The sequence below is a fragment of the Myodes glareolus genome, chromosome 27, assembly GCF_982192425.1.
Source record: "Myodes glareolus chromosome 27, mMyoGla1.1, whole genome shotgun sequence".
Taxonomy (NCBI): Eukaryota; Metazoa; Chordata; class Mammalia; order Rodentia; family Cricetidae; genus Myodes; species Myodes glareolus.
In genome coordinates this window covers 24,815,147-24,835,471 of record NC_142052.1, presented here as the reverse complement: position 1 = coordinate 24,835,471, position 20,325 = coordinate 24,815,147, and the positions used below count along the sequence as shown (strand labels likewise).

General features: G+C 43.6%; 1 protein-coding gene and 1 pseudogene across 1 annotated transcript in view; both read left to right on the top strand.

Moving 5' to 3' along the window:
- Akain1 (A-kinase anchor inhibitor 1) overlaps positions 1 to 20,325 on the top strand; it is a 56,281-nt gene that overhangs the window by 17,484 nt on the left and 18,472 nt on the right. The window lies entirely within an intron of this gene.
- Positions 16,629 to 17,641, top strand: LOC125401375 (3 beta-hydroxysteroid dehydrogenase type 7-like; annotated as a pseudogene).

Here is a 20,325-nt window from a genome sequence, read left to right as displayed (position 1 = left end):
TGTGATTATTAAAACATTCATACAACCAGAATCGCACATCAAGTAGCAGGAGGGTGGTCATGGCCTTCTCTAGCTGCATTCTAGACTTGGAGATAATCCTGTGTCTTAGGGTTTTTATTGCTGTGAAGAGGCACCATGACCATGGCAACTTTTATAAAAGGAAGCGTTTAATTGGGGCTGGTTTACAGTTGCAGTGGTTTAGTCCACTATCATCACCGTGGGAAGCATTGCATCAAGACAGGCAGATACGGTGCTAGAGATGTAGCTGAGACTTTTACATCTGGATCTGTAGGCAACAGGAAGAGAGAGAGACTGGGCCTGGCTTGGTCTTTTGAAGCGCAAAACCTACCCGCAGAGGCATATTTCCTCCAACCAGACTATACCTCCTAATCCTTCTCAAGTATTACCCTCTTGATGACTAAGCATTCGAATATATGAGCCAATAGGGGCCATTTTTATTCAAATTCCCATGACCTGAGATAGCACAATCCTTCACTGTAGCAGGAAAGATATAGAATAGAGTAGCACTTGGAGGGCAGCCATGGATTTTTCACTAAGGACCTTACGATCGATAGTCTTTGGTTGGCTGTTTATCACTGAGTTGACTCCGAGACAGAATCAAAGTGGGTGAACGAATCAGGTCACATGCATGACAGCTACACCAGAGATGGTCTGTCCAACTCCAGTCTAAGCAATGTTTGGTGTTTTTTCAGTCAGTAATTTGGACTAGATGGAGAAATAGGAATGGTTGCCTTGGTTTCATATTCCAGAATGGCATATTATTATAAATTTCAAATACAGAAGGAAAGAAGTGAGGTAGGTAGATTATTGAATTAGCTTTCCTTTGGGTTCCAGGCTTAAATTTTTATTATATGATTTAACTTAGAAGCAATTTATGTCCTAAAATTAAATCAGCATGTTTATTGTTTATAGAGTATATAATGCATCACTTTGAAAATAAATATTAATGTTATTACATATGCTAGGTGTTGCAAGGAAAGCCGTTTGCTTATCCCGGTTTCCCAGAACCAAAATAATCATACAGAAACCATATTTATTAAAACACTGCTTGGCCCATTAGCTCTAGTTTCTTATTGGCTAATTTTTACATCTTAATTTAACCCATTTTTACTAATCTGTGTATTGCCACATGGCGGTGACTTCCCAGGTAAAATTCCCAGCGTCTGTCTCTGTCGGATCCATGGCATCTCTCTGACTCTGCTTTCTTCCTCCCAGAATTCAGTTCTGTCTTTTCCACCTACCTAAGTTCTGCCCTATCAGGCCAAAGCAATTTCTTTATTCATTAACCAATACAAGCAACACCCAGAGGGGACTTCTACATCAGCTAGGCATGTCTCTTTGTTTTGAGAATCCAGAAAGTGAATGGATCAAAGGGTTTTATAATGCTATGAAGGGCAATTCACACACACACACACACACACACACACACACACACACACACACGGGGGTGGGGATAAGTGCTCTAAAATATAAGCTACAATATCTTATAATCTTAAATACCATACAGTGTCTTCATTCCTTTAAACATATAACTCAAGGTTAGTATATGTGAAGTAAGGTTTTGAATCAGGAATTTTGGTTTAACACAGTTTTTCTACTTACTTACGATTTGATTCGAGGAAAATCACTTAGAGTTTCTAAACCTCAGGTGGCTGAGTTATAGAATTGATAACAATCTTTCTTATTTACAGAGTTTCAATCATGATTTAAAGAGAGACATGTAAAATGTTTAATGGTCCACACATCATAGAAAATTAAATTATAATTGTATTTAGGTTATTAACCTCAATCAGAGACTCAACTTGCATAGTTGATCAATAAGTTCCCATACTATTCTCAGTCGTTGATGTTAGCTCCTATGGGTTTCACTGTGTAGCTCAGGCTGACCTTGAAACCACGATCCCCTAGCCTCAGCCTTCAAGGTGGTAAGAGCACAGGTGTGCGCTGTCAGGAGCAACAGGATGCTGCTTCTGTTAAAAACTAATTCCTGTCTTTGTGTTCTGATTTGATTTTTTCCCCAGGTTTTATTCCTCACCCATCATTTTCATGGTTGCCTCTTTGTCTTTCTGTTGAAAGAACTGCATTGCCCCTCCCCCACCCACACAGCATTTTGACGTGGCAACGTCTGAGATACACTAAACTTTCAGGAATCGATCTGAAGTTACAGCCGTTGTGTAATTTTGACAATGTCACTGTTTTCTTCCGTGGTCGCTCTTTCACTTCTTGGCAGGGTGGCCACGTTCAGTCTGCGGATGTTCTCCAGAGAGGGTCTTATAAATGTGCTTACAGAGAAGTGAGTCAGGCTTCCTAGGGATCGCTGCTCCCAGCAGTAGAATTTCACTTTCTTGTATCCTTGGTAAGTATACACAAAAGAGTTCAAGCAACAAATTCTTTTCTGATATTGGGTTTCCGTTTCCTTTTGCTAATAATGGTATCAGCCAACTTAGCCTTTGGTAGTAGGATTTCTTGAGGGTAAAATACATGTGACTACATTAAAAACTATATAAAAACATTTGTATTAATTGGCTTAAATGGTTAGATGAAGAATTTTGAGAAACATCATAAGGACTAATAATTCTTTCAGTAAGTATTTGATAAGAGAAGACATAAGAGTCTATAAGAATCCAACGAGTACATTCTTAACCTCAGACTCATGTGTAAAATGAGGATGAACTGCAAGTAGCTTTGCACTGGTCACATGTTTCTGCAAAATGAAGTGTCATAGAGCCCAGTGGCCGAGCAGTGTGGCTCCGTTCACCCTGGTGTGTCATAGAGCCCAGTGGCTGAGCAGTGTGGCTCCGTTCACCCTGGTGTGTCATAGAGCCCAGTGGCCGAGCAGTGTGGCTCCGTTCAACCTGGTGTGTCATAGAGCCCAGTGGCCGAGCAGTGTGGCTCCGTTCACCCTGGTGTGTCATAGAGCCCAGTGGCCGAGCAGTGTGGCTCCGTTCACCCTGGTGTGTCATAGAGCCCAGTGGCCGAGCAGTGTGGCTCCGTTCACCCTGGTGTGTCATAGAGCCCAGTGGCCGAGCAGTGTGGCTCCGTTCACCCTGGTGTGTCATAGAGCCCAGTGGCCGAGCAGTGTGGCTCCGTTCACCCTGGTCACCAGTCTTTGATCTGGAGAGTGAACTTTCCAGAGAGCTCAGCTCTGCCCTGACAGCCACTAGCCAGGAAGACTGTGATGTCAGAGGTTTGGATCAAAAGTTCACCTACTTGATGACTAGGGACTGACATTGCCTGTCAGGTAAGAATAGTTGATTGCAGCCCCTTTATGCTCCTTGCCTTATGGCTTGGAACTCTTGTGAGGCGGCTGCATCCAAGGACATACCTTCCGATCGTCCTTTCCTGCTATATTGTATTAACTGAGGCAACTTCGAGGAGAGAGGGTAGCAACCCTACCCTGAGAGGTGGCAAAGTTCTAAAGAATATGGGGCAGAGGAGATGTGATGCTGTGGTAATTTTTTGCAGAATATGAACTCATATGTTCTTACTTAATAAACCTTTAATAAATATTCAATGAGCCAATATATCCAAAGGATATAGATCATACATTGTAATTGGTAAATATGAACGTACTGTTGTTACTGCCTGCGTGAATGTGTTAGGTTACTGTGAAAGAGTCTCTCTGCTTAGTGGAGACTCAGCCTGTAAAATTCTCAGTTCAGGTAGAGGCGATCCAAGCCCAAGAGTTAACTTATTCAGTCCTCCAGAAGAAACTGAGGCCAAGAGGCCAAAATTACGAGAGCTCACCACAGATCAGACAATGGACGTGGAACTGCCAAGCTGGCAGTCACAGAAGAGATCTCTGAATAGAGAGTGAAGGTAAGTAAGGAGCACCACGTGCTCATGAGTCGTGAATCCCAACTTCTGAATAGCCCTGAGCCTAGAGAAATAGGCTTCATTCACTTGGGAGTGGATTTGTGTTCAGCCGTAAAGGTTTTTTGCACTTATTTTGTGAATTAGTTTAATTCATGAGCTTCTGCAAAGATCACGACTACTATATAGTAGGCAATAATTTTTTTTAAAAAAAATAAGAGCACTTTTGAGTATAAAAATATTTGAATTGATGTTATAGAAGGCATGCACAGAGTTATGGTTAAGAAACCTTCAGGCCAGCGTACATCTGAAAGGCCAGACGTGAAGAACTGCCATGACCAGACAAGCAGAGCCTAGGGTGGGGGTGGGTGACACAAAAGGCTTTGCTGTGTTAGTTGTCCATTTCTTCCCTAGCGAATAATGAATGTGACTTATTGTTAAACTTTGCCATTTCACTCTGAAATATGTTAACTAGAACTGGATTTAAAAAATTAATTTATAAAGGCTTTCTGGTATCACTGCTATATTCGGAGAGGCCCTGAGAGGACTGGAGTGTCTCATGAGTTGACAGTGGCCGTGTGATGGTAATCCATGTGATAGACAGTCTTTGGGTTACTGACAGGTTATTCCTCAGTGAAAATGGCATCCTGAAGCTGAGCTGTGGACACCTCCTTGGGGGAGGGGATAGGGACTGACAACGAGTATCTGTCAAGGTCTTAGTTGGAGGAGTTGACCGTACATTGGTTTGTGTCCTTGACGTTTTGTTGAGTTTTGCTTACACCTCTTGTGGTGATTCCTTGGACATGGCAACTTGTCTAGACCGTGGTATCAGTGATTTGGTCAAACAGTGATCTAAATGTTGCTGGGAAGGTAATTTTTAGATATGACTAACATTTGAATCATCATATTTGGGTAAAGAAGATTATCCTCCATGATGTGGTTGGATCTCAGACAATCAGCTGACAGACTTTTGAGAAAAGGCTGAGGTTTGCTGAAGTTGAAGTCATTCTCAAGGAGACATGGAAATTACGCCACTTTCCCCAGATGCTGCCCTAATGGACTGGTGTTCAAGATGGCGGCACGAGCTCTTATTGTGTCCCTGCTGGCTTTCCTTACACACTTTAGCTTCTGAGTTCCAACATCTCAGGAGCTAAGTCTTTACAAGAAATCTCTCTTGTTTGGTGAATCTACCTCTTTTAAGAGAGAAGAAAAACTGACGAGCATCGTGTACTGACTGGTTTTGTGTGTCAACTTGACACAAGCCAGAGTCACCAGAGGAAGGAGCCTCAGCTGAGGAAATGCCTCCTTGAGATTCAGCTGTAAGGCATTTTCTCATTTAGTGATCAATGGGGAGGGCCCAGCCCATGGTAAATGGTTCTTTCCCTGGGCTGCTGGTCCTGGCATAAGAAGGTGGGTTGAGCAAGCCACGGGAGGCAAACCAGTAAGCAGCACCCCTCCATGGCCTCTTCATTAGCTCCTGCCTCTGGCGTCCTGCCCTGTTTGAGTTTCTGTCCTGGCTTCCTTCAGTGATGAACAGCAATGCTGAAGTGTAAGCTAAGTAAACCCTTTCCTCCCCAACTTGCTTTTTGGTCATGGTGTTTCTCTGCAGCAACAGAAACCCTGAGTAAGACCCAGACTCGGGGAGGAAGTTGCACTCTAAGCAGTGTGCACTACAGAGTGGGACCAGGGGTTTTGAGGAAGAATGCACGCGAGCTGTGAATCTGGGTCCCTTAAATTTGAACCCAAACCTGAAACTGCCCAGCGGAGCGATCTTCAACAAGTTATCTAATCTTTATGAGCTGTAGCTTTCCTTCTCCGTAACAAAAGACCGCAGCTCTCATCTTCTGGCAGGTATAGACACAGTACTCAGTCATCGGCGGCTCTTTCAGCAAGACTGCATGGGTTAACCCTCTCCAGCCTCCTCCCTTCCTATGCCTCTTGTTTCTCCCCTTCCCTTCCTGTATAGGCTTGGGTAGCTTCAAACTCACCATGTAGCTCAGGCTGTCGCCCATGCTGGCCCTAACCCTAGGTCTTCTTCAAGAGCCTTTTCTCTTCACCCCACTCTACCCTGGGACTGTTCATTCCTGATAAATAAAAACACACCCTTTCACCCTTTATTACTTTTTTTTTTTTGGCAGAAAAGCTTAGGAGTAAGCCAGTGACAAAATTCTGCTAGTAACCAGAACTCAGAAAAAGTTGTGTATTCATATATAACCTAGGAGACACAATAAAAAAATGATGCTTTTCTTTCCTTCAGTCAACTCCTGCATGTGACTGTCTTTCTGCATGCATGAAGGGAAGGTGGGACTGATTCATGCCATTTAGAGGAACCCCTGGAACCATTCCTGAACCCCTGGAACCATTCCAGCAACAACTACGGGAATTTTAGGGCAAAGATTGGTCCAGGTCCAAAGTGAAGAGGACAGACAACGACAGCAACAAGGAAAGCAGGCTGGATGGGAAAACACACATGGTCTATTCTGCTATCATCTGCGCTGAAGCAGTTTCTATAGAGATCAGTAAAAAGCAAAATACTTAAGACATGGTTAGGACAATACCATAAGACTTCTATCTGGCTATCTGGTTATTGACGTCAGCATTTGGTGATAGTTGAGAATCCGTGCCATAAAACATTGTCTGTGTCATATGCTCATTGTTCTGAGCTTCCTGCAGGATCCTGCTGCCTGGTATTTCTGCACGGTTGGCAACTCTGGTGTTGCAGATGCAGAGGCTTGCCGAGCCAACCGCAGCTCCCTGCTTGTTCCCGCGGAAGGGGAAAGGTTTTTATTCCGGGTTTTTCTCTAGTATCCAGCCTTTGCCCGTGAGACTCAGGCAGAAGCATCCTCCTTGCTTGTATTGATGGTTTCACTCCCATTCCCTGGGAGTGGCTCAACTCGGGTCATGTGACCACAGAGTTGTGAGGGGGGGAAAAGCCTGCTAGTTGGGATGCACGGCGGGCGGGAAGCACTGCCCGCTTCGCTACCCAGCCTAGAACTGTAGGTGTAATGGCTACAAGATGTGTCCACTTTGTTCTGTTCCTTTCCTTGTGTGAGCATTCCTCTTTAGCACATAGAGAGCAGCAGGCCTTTCAACCTGCTCCATTTGCCATCTGCGCATTCCGGTGCTAGCAACACACTGCTTTAATTACACGGATTTAATTTACTATGAGTAGCAAGGTATTCTGCATGACGTCCGTGTTTCAGTCTCTTTTAGACACGGTAAAGGGAGTTGTTCTTCGATAATTTGCACATCGATGCCTGTTTGCGTAGCACATTGCTAGTCTTGGTCACTGAAGCCAAGTGTGCACAGAATTTGCAGATGGTGCAAACATTTGGGAGATGGGGATTCAGGAGCAGAGCGTGTTTAAAGTAGCGCCCTCCCTGAGTCAGAAGGAAGCAGATGCTCATGTTTCGGTGAACTCGAACTGCAGTTACTGAAGACATTAGCCGCGAGTGTCATTTTGTGACCTTAAATTGTGGTCTACTAACTTCTCTTTAGAAGTTGGTCTGAAACTGTTGCCACTCACGTAGGGCCAGAGCAATGAGACAGAGGACAAGGTCCAGCCCTTACTTTTTCTCCCATGTTGAGAATGTTTTCATATCTGAAATTGATGTTTATCAACATATTTCATCCTCATGCATGCTTTTGGTGGAGATGTGGTTTGATTCTTATTCCAGTGAACTGTAGGCAGGTAGGGCGTTTGATAAGTCCTTTGCTTTGGGGCACAGAATGGAGTCTTGTTCTGGAAAATAGCGCTGGATGGAGGTTCTGGGTCTGGCTGGAGGGTAAGAAGGAAAAGGGAAAACATGTGAAGATCTCTTTCTTCATCTTGTGGGGAAAACTGGTGTTGATAATCTCTAACTCAAGAAGAGTCAAAGTTACCCAGAAAGAAACAAAACTCCAGCATTTTGTCGCGAAATAGACAAATCCAAATACATTAAGGTATGTCTTTAGCATTTTAACGCATATGAAAAATTAATACTATTGCAATTAGTTGGAGGAAAGCTTACAGATACATATATACACATGACACTTACTTAATTTGCTATTTATCTGAGGAAATATTCTCAATAATATATGCGGCATATATATATATATGTATGTATGTATGTACTAATATAAATGTATATTAGTATCACACATACCAGGTGTGTTGTGAGTGCATGTGTGTGGTGGTTTTTTTTTTTTTTCAGACAGGGTTTCTCTACATAGTCCTAGCTGTCCTGGAACTCACTCTGATCCACCTGACTCTGCCCCCACCAAGTTGGATTAAAGGCATGTGCCACCACCACCTTGTTATTTTTCTACATACTCTACAGTTTAATTTCTCATAAATCAGTTCAAAATAGTGAAAATAATGGCTTCTCGCAGAAAAATAATGAACTCGCAGCACATCTGTGAGTTCTGAGTGAGAGAGGGATTCCCTTTTCTAGGGAGGAATACTTGGGCCTGGTCAGTGTCTTGTTGACATCATGTAGTTAGAGGGGAGGGTGGCTGTGCACCCAGACCTTCATGCTCAGTCCTATAACTGCAGACATCTTTCTGCAAGGATTAAAGGGAAACAGTGTGGAAGGATCCCGAGGTTATAGCCACGTTGCCTTTTGTCAAGTTACCCAGTCAGTTTGCAGCGCCTACCTTAGCAGAGCCGTGGTAATCCATGCTGCCTGTGCTGCTGTTCCACTATTTCAGGACATGGGTTTGCAGAGACTCTTAGCTAGCCTACAAAGGATTCTGGGTAAGCACTTTACTACCAAGTGGACTAGAATATAGGTCAAGAAGGAGGTGGGACACGTTCCTTGGCATCCTATCTTTGAAAACTCTTACCCGTGCTTTCCTGAAGAATTGGGCATAGCCCAGGAATGTCATGACCCTCAGGCTGACTTTCAGGTGTGTGTGTGTGTGTGTGTGTGTGTGACCAGGTAGGGCCATGCTGCACACCTGCACAGCTGCATAGCTGCATAGCTGGCATGGCTCCCTCTCATCCTGTGTTTATCATTTCCCACTACTGTGGGAGCTTTGGGAGATGCTGCGACAGACTGGACCATACTCCATCTATGAGTAGAGCATCGTGCAGAGTTGCTGGACCATTTCTCTCAGTTAGACTAGCTCCCAGTAAAGATCCTGCAGGGCATCCCCCAGGATAAGCAAAGCATACAGGCTGAAACATTTGAATAGGATATTTTCACTTCACCTCTGTTTCAATCAGATTGTTGGTGCAAAAACAGCTCTCATCTCAATAGGATAGGAGATAGTTTATTCTGGATCCAAATATGAGAGACCATGCCCAGGGGGCATAGGTTATGTTACCCCAAAAGTCTATGTTTCAATGCGGTAACAGTTTCATGAATTTTTTTATTTATAGTAATGTAACAAAGAAAGTCACTTTTCAAATAGTCTGAAATAGTACGTCGGAGGATTACAGTAAAGCAGGGGAATCTTGCTAGAGGCCATAGATGCTGCCTGATGGTGTGAGGAGCCTTTTGGTTGGTGGGAGCTGTGATTTTTGTTAAGTTAGTACATTTCTAAAGGTTTTTATCTGTTAACCACAGCATGTTAGGTAAGAGAAAAACAGAGAGGAGCAAGGAATGACTACTATGGCGCTAAAGAGAGCCCAAGGTAAGTTGTAATTTGGCACTGGATTCCAATTTTTGTGTATGCCTGACGTCCTAATCTGAAGCCTGCCTGGCAGGCTAAGTGGAATGGCCAGTTCTTCCTGGTAGGCTAAACGGAAGAAGGGGCTGTTCCTTCTGTTAACTTCCTTTCACAAGCCCTTGACAGGTCCATACTTCCTCAGTTAGTTTTTATGTTCTACGACCTGTTTTCTGTATGACGGAGTAGCATAAACACACGAGTAACAGGAGTTATACCCAACAGGAAACCAAATGACATGTTAAAATTATTCAGTCCTTGGATTTGAGAGGCGGAGATGTGCTCAGACCACAGAGGGCGACATTACTTATCCACATTGTTGTCTTTAGACTTAATTGGATGAAGGTAGGCTGTACTTTTCAAACCAATTTAGACAAATAAATGACAGGGTTTTGCTATGGCATTTCCACACAGATGCATGATTATACTTTGTTCTTACACACACCCCTCCCCCGTGGTCCTCACCCATTTGCTCTGCCCTCCTCTCTGTGGTCCTTTCTTCCTCTCAGGTATTACTAGGCCTCCTATCTGCTTTTGTGACCTATGGATTCCCTCCCTTCACCGCTTAGGACTTCGTCTCTCAGGTCCTGTTCCTAGTTTCATGGCCTTCATGTACATGGGTGCAAATACAAACCTAAAAATTTCATTTGAAACTTTGCATGTAAGAGAAAATGTGTGATATTTGTTTGTCTGAGTTTGGCTTATCTTATTCGATGTAATAATCTGTAGTTGCCTTGAGAGTCTTGAAAATGTTATACTTTCATTTCTCCTGATGGCCAAAATTATCCTTTTGTGCATGTACTATATTTTATTTATCTGCCTGCTATGGATGTTTAGGCTGGTTCAGTGAGGAGTGCGGCAGTATACAAGTGCTGTTTCCGTGGTATGTAGACCAGCTAGTCCTTGGGTAAATACCCAAGAGTGGTTTAGCTGAGTCATATGCTAGGCTTATTTTTGAGGAACCTTTACACTGGCTTGTATATGGACACCCCAATTTATATTCCCGCTACTGTGTTGTTAAATGTGTTCTCTCCGGCATTTGTTGGTGTTGCTTTCCTTGATGAAAGCCGTCTGCTGGCAGGGAGAGTTCAGTGAGTTTTAACTCCCATTTTCCTGACAGCTAAGAGTGTTGCTCTTTTTCAAATACTTATGGACTGTTTGAATTATCTCTTCTCTTTAGACCTGTCTGTTCAGTCCATCAGTGCATGTAGTGATGAGATGATTTGGGGGCTCCTGGTGTTTGCAGTCTTGTAAATCTATCTATCTATCTATCTATCTATCTATCTATCTATCTATCTATCTATCTATCTGGATATAGATATATTGCATATTTCCTTCTGGTCTGATGAATACTCGGTGAGCGTTTTTTTCCTGCCCTGCAGGTAGTCTTTACTCTGGGGATTGCTTTCCCTTGATGTGAAGAATCACATTATTATAAGAATTTTTTAATTTCTTATAATCTCATGTTTCCATTTTTGGGACTCTTTCTCATGCTATGGTACTCGTTTCTATGCCTATATTTGAAGTGTTTTACCGATGTCTTTTGTAGCAGTCTCAGAGTTTCCGGTCTTTGGAGGTATTTCTAAGGTGTTTGAATAGGTTTTGGAACAGGGCGAGAGCCATGGGCCTGCTTTCCTTAGTCTACAGTTTTTGCAGAACTCATTGGTTGAAGAGGCTGTCTTTTCTCCTCTCACCCATGTTTTTGACATGTCTCCCTGAACTCAGGTGACTGTAGCCAGTTTAGTTCTCTGTCCCATTGCTGCACACATCTGGTTTGTACCAGTCCTAGGAAGCGTTTGTTGATGTGACTCTGTAGTATAATTTAAGATCCACATCTGTTTTGTGCCCGTCCTAGGCAGATTTTGCTGTTATGACTCTGTAGTATAATTTAAGATCCAGTATTGTGATACTCCCACCGTTAATGCTCTCTGCTTAGCAATGCTTTTGTTTTAGTTTATTATGTACTTTAGGATTATTTCATCTCGGTCTGTGAAGGTGCCATTGGAGTTCAATGGGGATTATATTGAACCTATAGATTTGGTGATACAGTCATTTTGACAGCATCAGCTTTGCCAATCTACGAGGTTGGCAGGCAGCCCTGTCTGCGAGTGTCTTCCTCAATGTTTTAACATTTTCATTGTAGAAGTTCTTTACCCCTTGGTTAGATTTTTTGTAGGCATTTAATTTTATGTGCTTATTTATTATTATAATTGTTTTTTTGAGACAGAGTCTTACCATGTAACTCTGTCTGGCCTAGATCTCTCTCTGTTGACGAGGTTGGCCTCGATCTCACAGAGATCCGCCTGCCTCTGCCTCTCAAGTTCTGGGATCAAAGATGTGCACCACCATGATGGAGTCGTATTTTACTATCTTTTAAAAGCCATTACGCATTAGTTTTTTTTATTCCTGATTCCATTCTTGGAAAGTTCTTTTGTGATCTATAGAAAAGCTACTGATTTTTGCATATTGGTTTTGTATCCTGCTACTTTGCTTAATGTGAGGTCAAAGATTTGCTGGTGGAGGCCTGAATGTCTTTGAAATATCGGATCATGTTTCCAGCAATCAGGGAGTCTTTGACTTCTTCCTCTCCTTTTTGTATTTCTTTCTGTTCTTTCTCCTGTTTTACAGCTCTAGTTAAGGCTTCCAGAGCTGCACTGAGCACGGATAGAAGAGTGGGTGCCCTGTCTTCATTCAGAGTTCGGATGTTGGTTCTTGGTTTCTTTGGTCTGGCCTTCGCTATGTCGAGATCTGTTTAGTCTTTCCTAGTTTTCTTAATGCTTATCTCATACAGGGATGGCGAACTTTGTCCTGGCCTTTTCTCCATCAACTGAGATGATCAGTACTTCTGATTGTCCCTGACCTGGATTTTACTTATAAGTTTTCGTATGTTGAACTACCTTGAACTCCTGAAATGAAACCATCTTGGTTCTCAAATTTAATTTAAAAGAAATTTTGAAAACTTTAATAAAAACCCTTTATTATTGTCTGAGCGCATGCATGTTTGTATGTGTGTGTGTGTGTGTGTGTGTGTGCATGCCTTGTCACATGTGTGGAGGTCATTGGGAAACTTTGTGGAGAACATTCTCCTACCTTTTTGTTGGCTCTGGGGATCAGCCTCGAGCCTTCAGGCTCCCATGGCAAGCACTTCTACCTGCTGACTTATCTCAACTTGCCTGGTGTTTAAAAACTTTATTCAGAATTTTTATATTTATGTTTGTGATGGTTTGAAAGCAGATGCTCCCCAGAAGAGCGACACCATTAGGAGGTGTGGCCTTGCTGAAGAAGTGTGACCTTGTTGGAGGAAGTGAGTCGCTGTGGAGGCGGGTTGTGAGGTTCCATATATACTTAAGCCACTTGAAACCACATCCTATTGCCTGCCTATGGAGGTATAGGACTCTCAGCTCCAGCGCCATGTCTGTGTTGCACCATGATGGGAACGTGAACCACCCCAATCCAATTTTCTCTTTTATAAGGATTGCCGTGGCCATGGTGTCTCTTCATAGCAATAGCAACCCTAATTAAGACAATGTTTGTGATGGAAATTAGTCTCTAGTTTTGTGTGTTATGTTCTTATCCTGTTTTGGCACTACGGTAATGCCAGCTTTGTAGGAGGAGTTGTTGTGTGTTCTTTCCGTTTCTGATGTGTGGAGCAGTGTGAGGGGTGTCTGTGTTAGTGTTATTTGTAAAGACTGAACAGGGTGTCCCGCCACCTGCTCCCTTTTGGCTTGTCGGTGTCTGGCACTTCTGCTTGCCACAGCTGCCTCCCCAGGAGGTCTCTCTCCCTGGGCTTGCAGCAGGTTAGATTCTGGCTTGCTGACTTGTGGCTCTTTCCACATGTCAGGCTCCTAGGGACGCTTTGTTTGACAAAATACAACCTTATCAAGATGGTGACCAGGAGTAACATGATGGAATTCCTCTTCACTGTTGGGCAGCCATCTAGGGGAATCTCTCCAGCTCCCCCAATCAATCGCCATCTGTACAGGAGGCTTGTGAGGGCTGGAGCTGTCCCGAGGGTCACTTTTCAGCAGGACTGTCTGGAACACCTTTGCAATGCAGCCTCTCAGCCTCCTGCCTCCCTTTGGCTTCTTTTTAGTGAGATACCCTCCTTCTTGTTTGTTTGTTTGTTTGTTTTCGAGACGGGGTTTTTCTGTGTAGCCCTGGTTGTGCTGGAACTAACTCTGTAGACTAGGCTGGCTTCAGACCCCAAAGATCTGCCTGCCTCTGAGTGCTGGGATTAAAGGCGCCGGGTGTCATCACCACCCCGCGACACCTACATTTTTCTCTGCACTTCTCTTCCGATGTTCTGTGATCGCCTTGGTGAGCTCTGAAGCTCCTGTCCTGTGCAGAGTCTGTTGTTTCTTGTCCTGACATTTCTCCACTGGCCACACGGAGGCAGCTTCTGTCCCGCCATCTTCCCTAGGCTCCACGGGGTCCGGGCTTTGCTTTGATTGGTTTTTATGTTACATTTGGGCGGTGCAACTGCTGTTACCTCTCCTACCATGCATTGGTTATAAGGCAGGTGGAAAACCTTCAAATGTTTGCTAAGCTAAATCCCTTCAACCAGGGGTTCTCCATGACAACCGAGGGCTAAACTGAGAATATCTTAAGTCACTGAGAGATGCTATCTGTACCCCTGAAGGGGACTTGAACTTCTGTTCCTTTGTAATTATAGGCATGGCCTTGTCCTGAACCCTCTAGAAAACAGCTGAGTAAATTGGGTTCCATATAATGAATAAATTAGCATACTTCTATTTGTTTTCCTTCAAGGATTTTTTGCATGAAAATGATACTTTTAAATGCAAACTACCATATATTGATAACACAACCATCTCTCGAAATTGTGTTAACTGTACCCCAAATTTTTAGAAATCAAATGCTCCCTCTTCTATTTGGTTGACTCCTGGCTTGCTAATGGAAGAGAACTTCTTGACGAGCACAGGCCCTCGCAAGTATGCTTCTCATGAATCTTCATCTCACACACACCAAATTACCTACAGCCTGAGAGAACATGCTTGCACATAAATTCACTTCTCTGTACGTTTTATCTTCAGATAGGAGTTTTTAAACCATGGATTTGTTCATCTTACTCTAGATTTTCTGCACATGGGTAGAATGTCTAGTCCACAAGCAGCATCTTATTTGTTTATCACACATCCTGACGTATATACTGGTCTTATCATATGTCCTCACGAATGTACGTCTTATCCCATATCCTCACGTATGTACTGGTCTTATCACACATCCTCACGTATGTACTGGTCTTATCACACATCCTCACGTATGTACTGTTCTTATCACATGTCTTCACATATGTACTGGTCTTATCACACATCCTCATGTATGTACTGTTCTTATCACATGTCCTCACGTATGTACTGTTCTTATCACATGTCCTCACGTATGTACTGGTCTTATCATACGTCCTCATGTATGTACTGTTCTTATCACACGTCCTCACATATGTACTGGCCTTTTCGTTCATTTAATGTTGGCATTGTACCCTTTCTTCAGCCTTCTAAAAAGGCATAATTGTTGTACTAATGGATTTTAAAAATAAACTGTCCGGTACATTATGTGATCCAAATAACTCTCCCAGATGGATCCCAGAGACTTTGAGTCATATTGTTCAGCCTCTGAACACTCGCATTGATCATGCTGTCTGCCAGCAGTTCCTTCTCCTCCTCTGGAAGTCTCTGTCTTGAGTCACCTGTTCCTGATTCACAGTATTGGGAGGTGGGTCCTCTCATTTTCCTACTTTTACAGAATTTAATTAACTCTGGTTTCTGCTTGTTTTATACATGTTTACCCTCCTGGAAAAGTAAGGCTTTGTGGAATTGGTCTTTAAAATCTCTGTTTTCATTTTTATCCTTTCATATTCGTATTGTATAGTGAGAATATTCCACTTCTAACCTTGTCTTCCCCTTCTCATGATTCTTTTCTCCCCGATTAATTGCTGAAAACTTTCTTCCATATCCGTGCTCTGAATTCTCTGTAGGTTAACGACGTTGTCTTGTTGGCAGCCATCTAGCAACTTCTTGTAATATTTGATTAGAGATAATAGTAATGAATTAAAATGTCTCTTTAGGAGTAAGAAAATGGTTAAACCAATTTCAGAAAGAGAAGTATCATATTTTTCTCTCATCTGTGGCTCCTAGATTTTAGTGTGTGTACACACACACACACACACACACACACACGTATATGTATGTATGTATGTATAGATAAATGATAGATAGATAGATAGATAGATAGATAGATAGATAGATAGATAATATAAAAGTAAAACTGCCTAGGGGAATAGGATACTAACAGGGAAAGGAAGGCAGAGAAAATGAAGGACAGGGTCTCCTGCAGGGGGTGGGCACATATCCCTGGTGGTATTTCTGGCCTTTGGCTTCACCACAAATTCAATTTGAATATTTTCATGTGATTTATTTTTGTCAGTGATTCAAAAAAACTATCAGAGAACTATCATAGAAGTAGTTACAGTTCCTTTCCAAAAAATGTTGTTCATGAACCGAGTGCTTCGACAAATTTAACTACAACTAAAGCAGGCAAACCTCAAAGGATACCCTGGCCTGAGGCCCGGAGAGATGCATATAGAGTCATCAGTGTTTTGAAATGAATGGTTTAAACATTTGCAAAGGTTAATTTTTGGTTGCTGACTCTCAAAGTACAGTGCACATTTGGAAATTAGCTGCTTAGATGCAAAAGGCAAACCTTGCATTTTGGGTCTTGAATCACCTGCTTGGTTGTCTCCATTAATTACACAAGTCATCCTCTGTGAGTATAAAGCTGCCCATCCAGTAAGAGGACACTGGGACTGAGAGAGGACTCAGCACTTCAGAGCACCGCTGCTCCGGCAGAGGACCCTGGTTCAGTTCCCAGCGCTCACACAGTAGCTCACAACCATCTGTAACTCCCGTTCCAGGATCGGACACCCTCTTCTGGCCTCTGTGGACACTGAGCATGCACATGATATGCATACACAGGGAGGCAAAACACTCTACACATAAAATAAAAATAAATGGAGGAGGAGCAAGCAGAAGGGAGGAAGCCCGTGTGCGGTTAGCTCTCCCACCAGCCCAGGACACAACCTCTCTCAGTGGCCAGTTTGGACTCCCTGGGACTTGTTACAACTGGGCATGGTAGAATCTGCACAGGTGCCCACACTGGTATACCTAGTCACAGGTGGCTGTGGCTTCCTGGGGATCATATTGTTTGAATGCTGCTGGAGCGGGAACCCAGGCTCTGCCAGCTGTGTGTCTTTGACCTGCACCTCAGTTCCGGGCTGGACTCAGGCCCACGAGGTGGCAGCTGCCGTGGCTGGATCTCATGCGGTCTTTTTACACAGCTGGGCTGGTGGATGTGTTTGGGAAGCCCAGTCTAAAGACCGTCCACAAAGTGAACGTGCAGGGCACACAGGATGTGACTGAGGCTTGTATACAGACTGGAACTCAGTTCCTGGTCTATACAAGCAGCATGGACACTGTGGGACCTAATAGCAAGGGCCACCCCTTCTACGGGGCAATGAAGATACCCCATATGAGGCAGCCCACAGGCACCCCTACCCTTGCAGCAAAGCCCTTGCTGAGCAACTGGTCCTGGAGGCCAATGGAAGGAAGGTCCACGGAGGGCTACCCCTGGTGACATGCGCCCTTCGACCCACAGGCCATCCCAGCTTCTGTGGAGCACGTTCGAGTCTATGTTAGTAACGTGGCTTGGATGCATGTGCTGGCGGCCCGAGAGCTGGAGCAGCGGGCAGCACGCACGGGTGGCCAGGTGTACTTCTGCTATGATAAATCACCTTACAAGAACTTCGAAGACTTCAGCATGGAGTTTCTGGGTCCCTGTGGACTTCGGCTGATAGGCACCCACCCATTGTTGCCCTACTGGCTGCTGGCACTGCTGGCTACCCTCAATGCCCTGCTGCAGTGGCTGCTCCACCCACTGGGGCTGCCACACCCCTGCTGAATCCCTACACTCTGACCATGGCCAGCACCCCCTTTACTGTTCGTACCAACAAGGCACAGCGCCATTTTGGCTACAAGCCCCTCTTCTCATGGGAAGAGAGCAAGGCCCGCACCATTCACTGGGTGCAGGCCTTGGAGGGTTCGGCCTGGTGATGGCAGGGCCAGGGACTGGAGGCCACTGTGGTACACACTCAGGGTCCTGAACCTTCAGAGCCTGGATGGAGAAACGACTGCTTTCTGAAGCTAGGGGCTGTGGTGCCTTACTGGGTGGTAGGAACCGTGCCATGTTTTAACTACATAGATCTTGAGCCTGGGTACTATCCTAGCCTCCAAGTTCTAGGGCAGGGTTTAGGGACAGACTTATCTTTGGTCCCAGCTGAGGCCTGCCAGCTGATTGGCAAAACTGATTCCTAAATAGTCTCACTACCCTTCCCATTTCTGGTTTCTCAAGCAGGAAGGGGCTCACGCTGGTCTGCTTCCTCCAACTGGTCTTCAGACCTGGCTTCTGCTACATCTGGCTCTCCTTAAAGGGTTATAGTTCCATATGTTTTAAGTGTATCTATTTTAGACATTTACCTTTTAATTTGCTTTAGAGAAAGCTGAAGAAATCAATGATTTTTCATGTCTTTCTTCTCCAACAAAATTCACGGCCTGTGATATTGTTAGCTTTCTGCCGAGGAGGCTAACCATGGCATATCTGGTCAAGCCTGGATTAAAATCCTTTTCCAACAAACAAACAAACAAACAAAATGTAAATAAATAAAAATTAACAGATCTTAACAAAATAGCGGTGTACAACCCCACCCCAAAACTTGTGCTAGCTGTAGATTTGCTCTGTGAATCTGATCCGTGATTCAGACAGTACACGCCAACAAAGACAATCAAACAGTGGCTGTCAGCAACAGTGCAATTCTTTGGAACAATATTAAAGAAAAGCAAGGAAGTGATGGTGAGAAAATCCAGGTGATTTCTTATTTAGTGAGAAGAGAGGATGCACCTGCATAGGGACACTCGGAAAGCTTGTACTGCAGGCTGGTTCTTACATGGATGGTGGCTAAAGATAGCAACCAAGTAATGCATGATGGGAGATTTGTGGTTGAGGCATCCTGTTCTATGAAAAATTGAGATGAGGAGAACATTGTGAACACTGTGGATTACCTCCCCCCTGATAGAGCAGGAACTACAGCCCCTACTGTGCTGACACCGTAAGAGCTTCATTGGCTGCTGTGTCTTGTGTAATTCATTTCTGTCTTCTGTGTGTTTGCTAGAAATATTCAGGGCACTACCTCCGATTACAACTAGATACAGGGAGCAATTTTATTTTGGGGTAACTAATTGTCATGCTCTGAGATATTACTTCTCCCCACCTCCAAAGTATCTAAAAAATAGATAAATTTTTTAGATAAAATAGATAAAAATAGATAAAAAATGCAAAGTTCAGTGCATTTAACTTGGAGTATTTTATTCCTGGCAACTCAAAACTCACAGAAACACAGGGTGAAACGTGAGGCATGAGGCTTATGGATCAAAACTCTAACAAGCACTTATAAAGTCAGTCTCTTTGTCTTCAACTTAATTTCCCTTCTGAAATGCCACTGAGGGGGAAAAGACACAGAACATCTGATCTTGCTCTTCGATTCCCTTTCACTTTCAGGCCAGCTGTTCTCTCCTAATTAACCCCAAACACAGCGAGAGGAGTCAAGATTCTCATGATTGGAGAAAAATAAAGGTACAAGAAAAGCCAAATATACTAGAGTTTCACTCATGGGAAATTCATGAACAAAGCAGGACTCATATATTTCTTGTCCGGTTTCTAGATGAAGCAATGGTGACCTGTGTTCTCTTCCATGCTTTAAAGATGGGTCAGATGTTTTCACTTTGTTTTTGTGAAAGGATGAGAAGGTTGATGTGTGCTCAGTCAAAGCTGGGTAGCTGCAGAAGTGAGATTTGAATGGATGGTGTCTTGAATGAGGGTTTTCTCAGGCCACGCTGATGGTTACAGGGCCTGAAGAGTTGACACAACTTGATCATTGTTGGGTCTGTGGTTGGGGTGTTACGCAACAATAGGGACAGACCACCAAAGTTTATTAAACCAGAAGCAAACTTTATTCCAGGAAAAAAAAATAAAAGATTAAAGAAATAAATCTCCCTGGGGTAGAAGAAGCTTATCAGCTAGCTGAGACAACAGACAGAGATGGATGGACTTGTAAGGCCATGGCAAAGGATGGTTTTGGAACTCCCCCTTTTAATAGCAAGAAGCAACAAGCATTAGGTATGAACAAAGGAATTTTTACAATCTCGAGGTAAAACTCAGATACAACCAGCCTTTTTTTTTTTTTTTTTTTTTTTTTTTTTTTTACAATTTCCATTTACAGAGTTTTTCAGTTAAACTAGTGTTTGTATTTAGTCCATTGATTTCTCCTGGCGCTCCCTGATGGTATTTACCAAAGCTCTGCACCTCTCCTGATACAACCAGTTTCACACAGTGAGGAAGGGTGTGGGAAACTGCACAACCAAAACGTCAGGTTCATCCCATCATTTAAAAGTTAACTCAGCTCACATCAACTGCTGGCCATCAGTGGCCGGGGGGGGGGGGGGGGGGGGGGGGGGGAGGGTAGGGGGTATTTAAAAGCTGAACCTCCATTTGTAGAGGGCTGCTTCAGCCTTGCAAACAGAGCTATCTATAAAGCAGAGTAAGCCACTGTTAATGGTTAACCCTTAAGCTGCCGAGAAAGCTGCTGACAGCCTGCTCTCATTCTCTAGGTTTACAACTTTGCATTTCTTTACTTCTACATTATTATTTCTGGACTCTACATTTCTATATTCTTATTCTTGGACTCTTCAGTAGTCATGATCAATACGCTCAGGG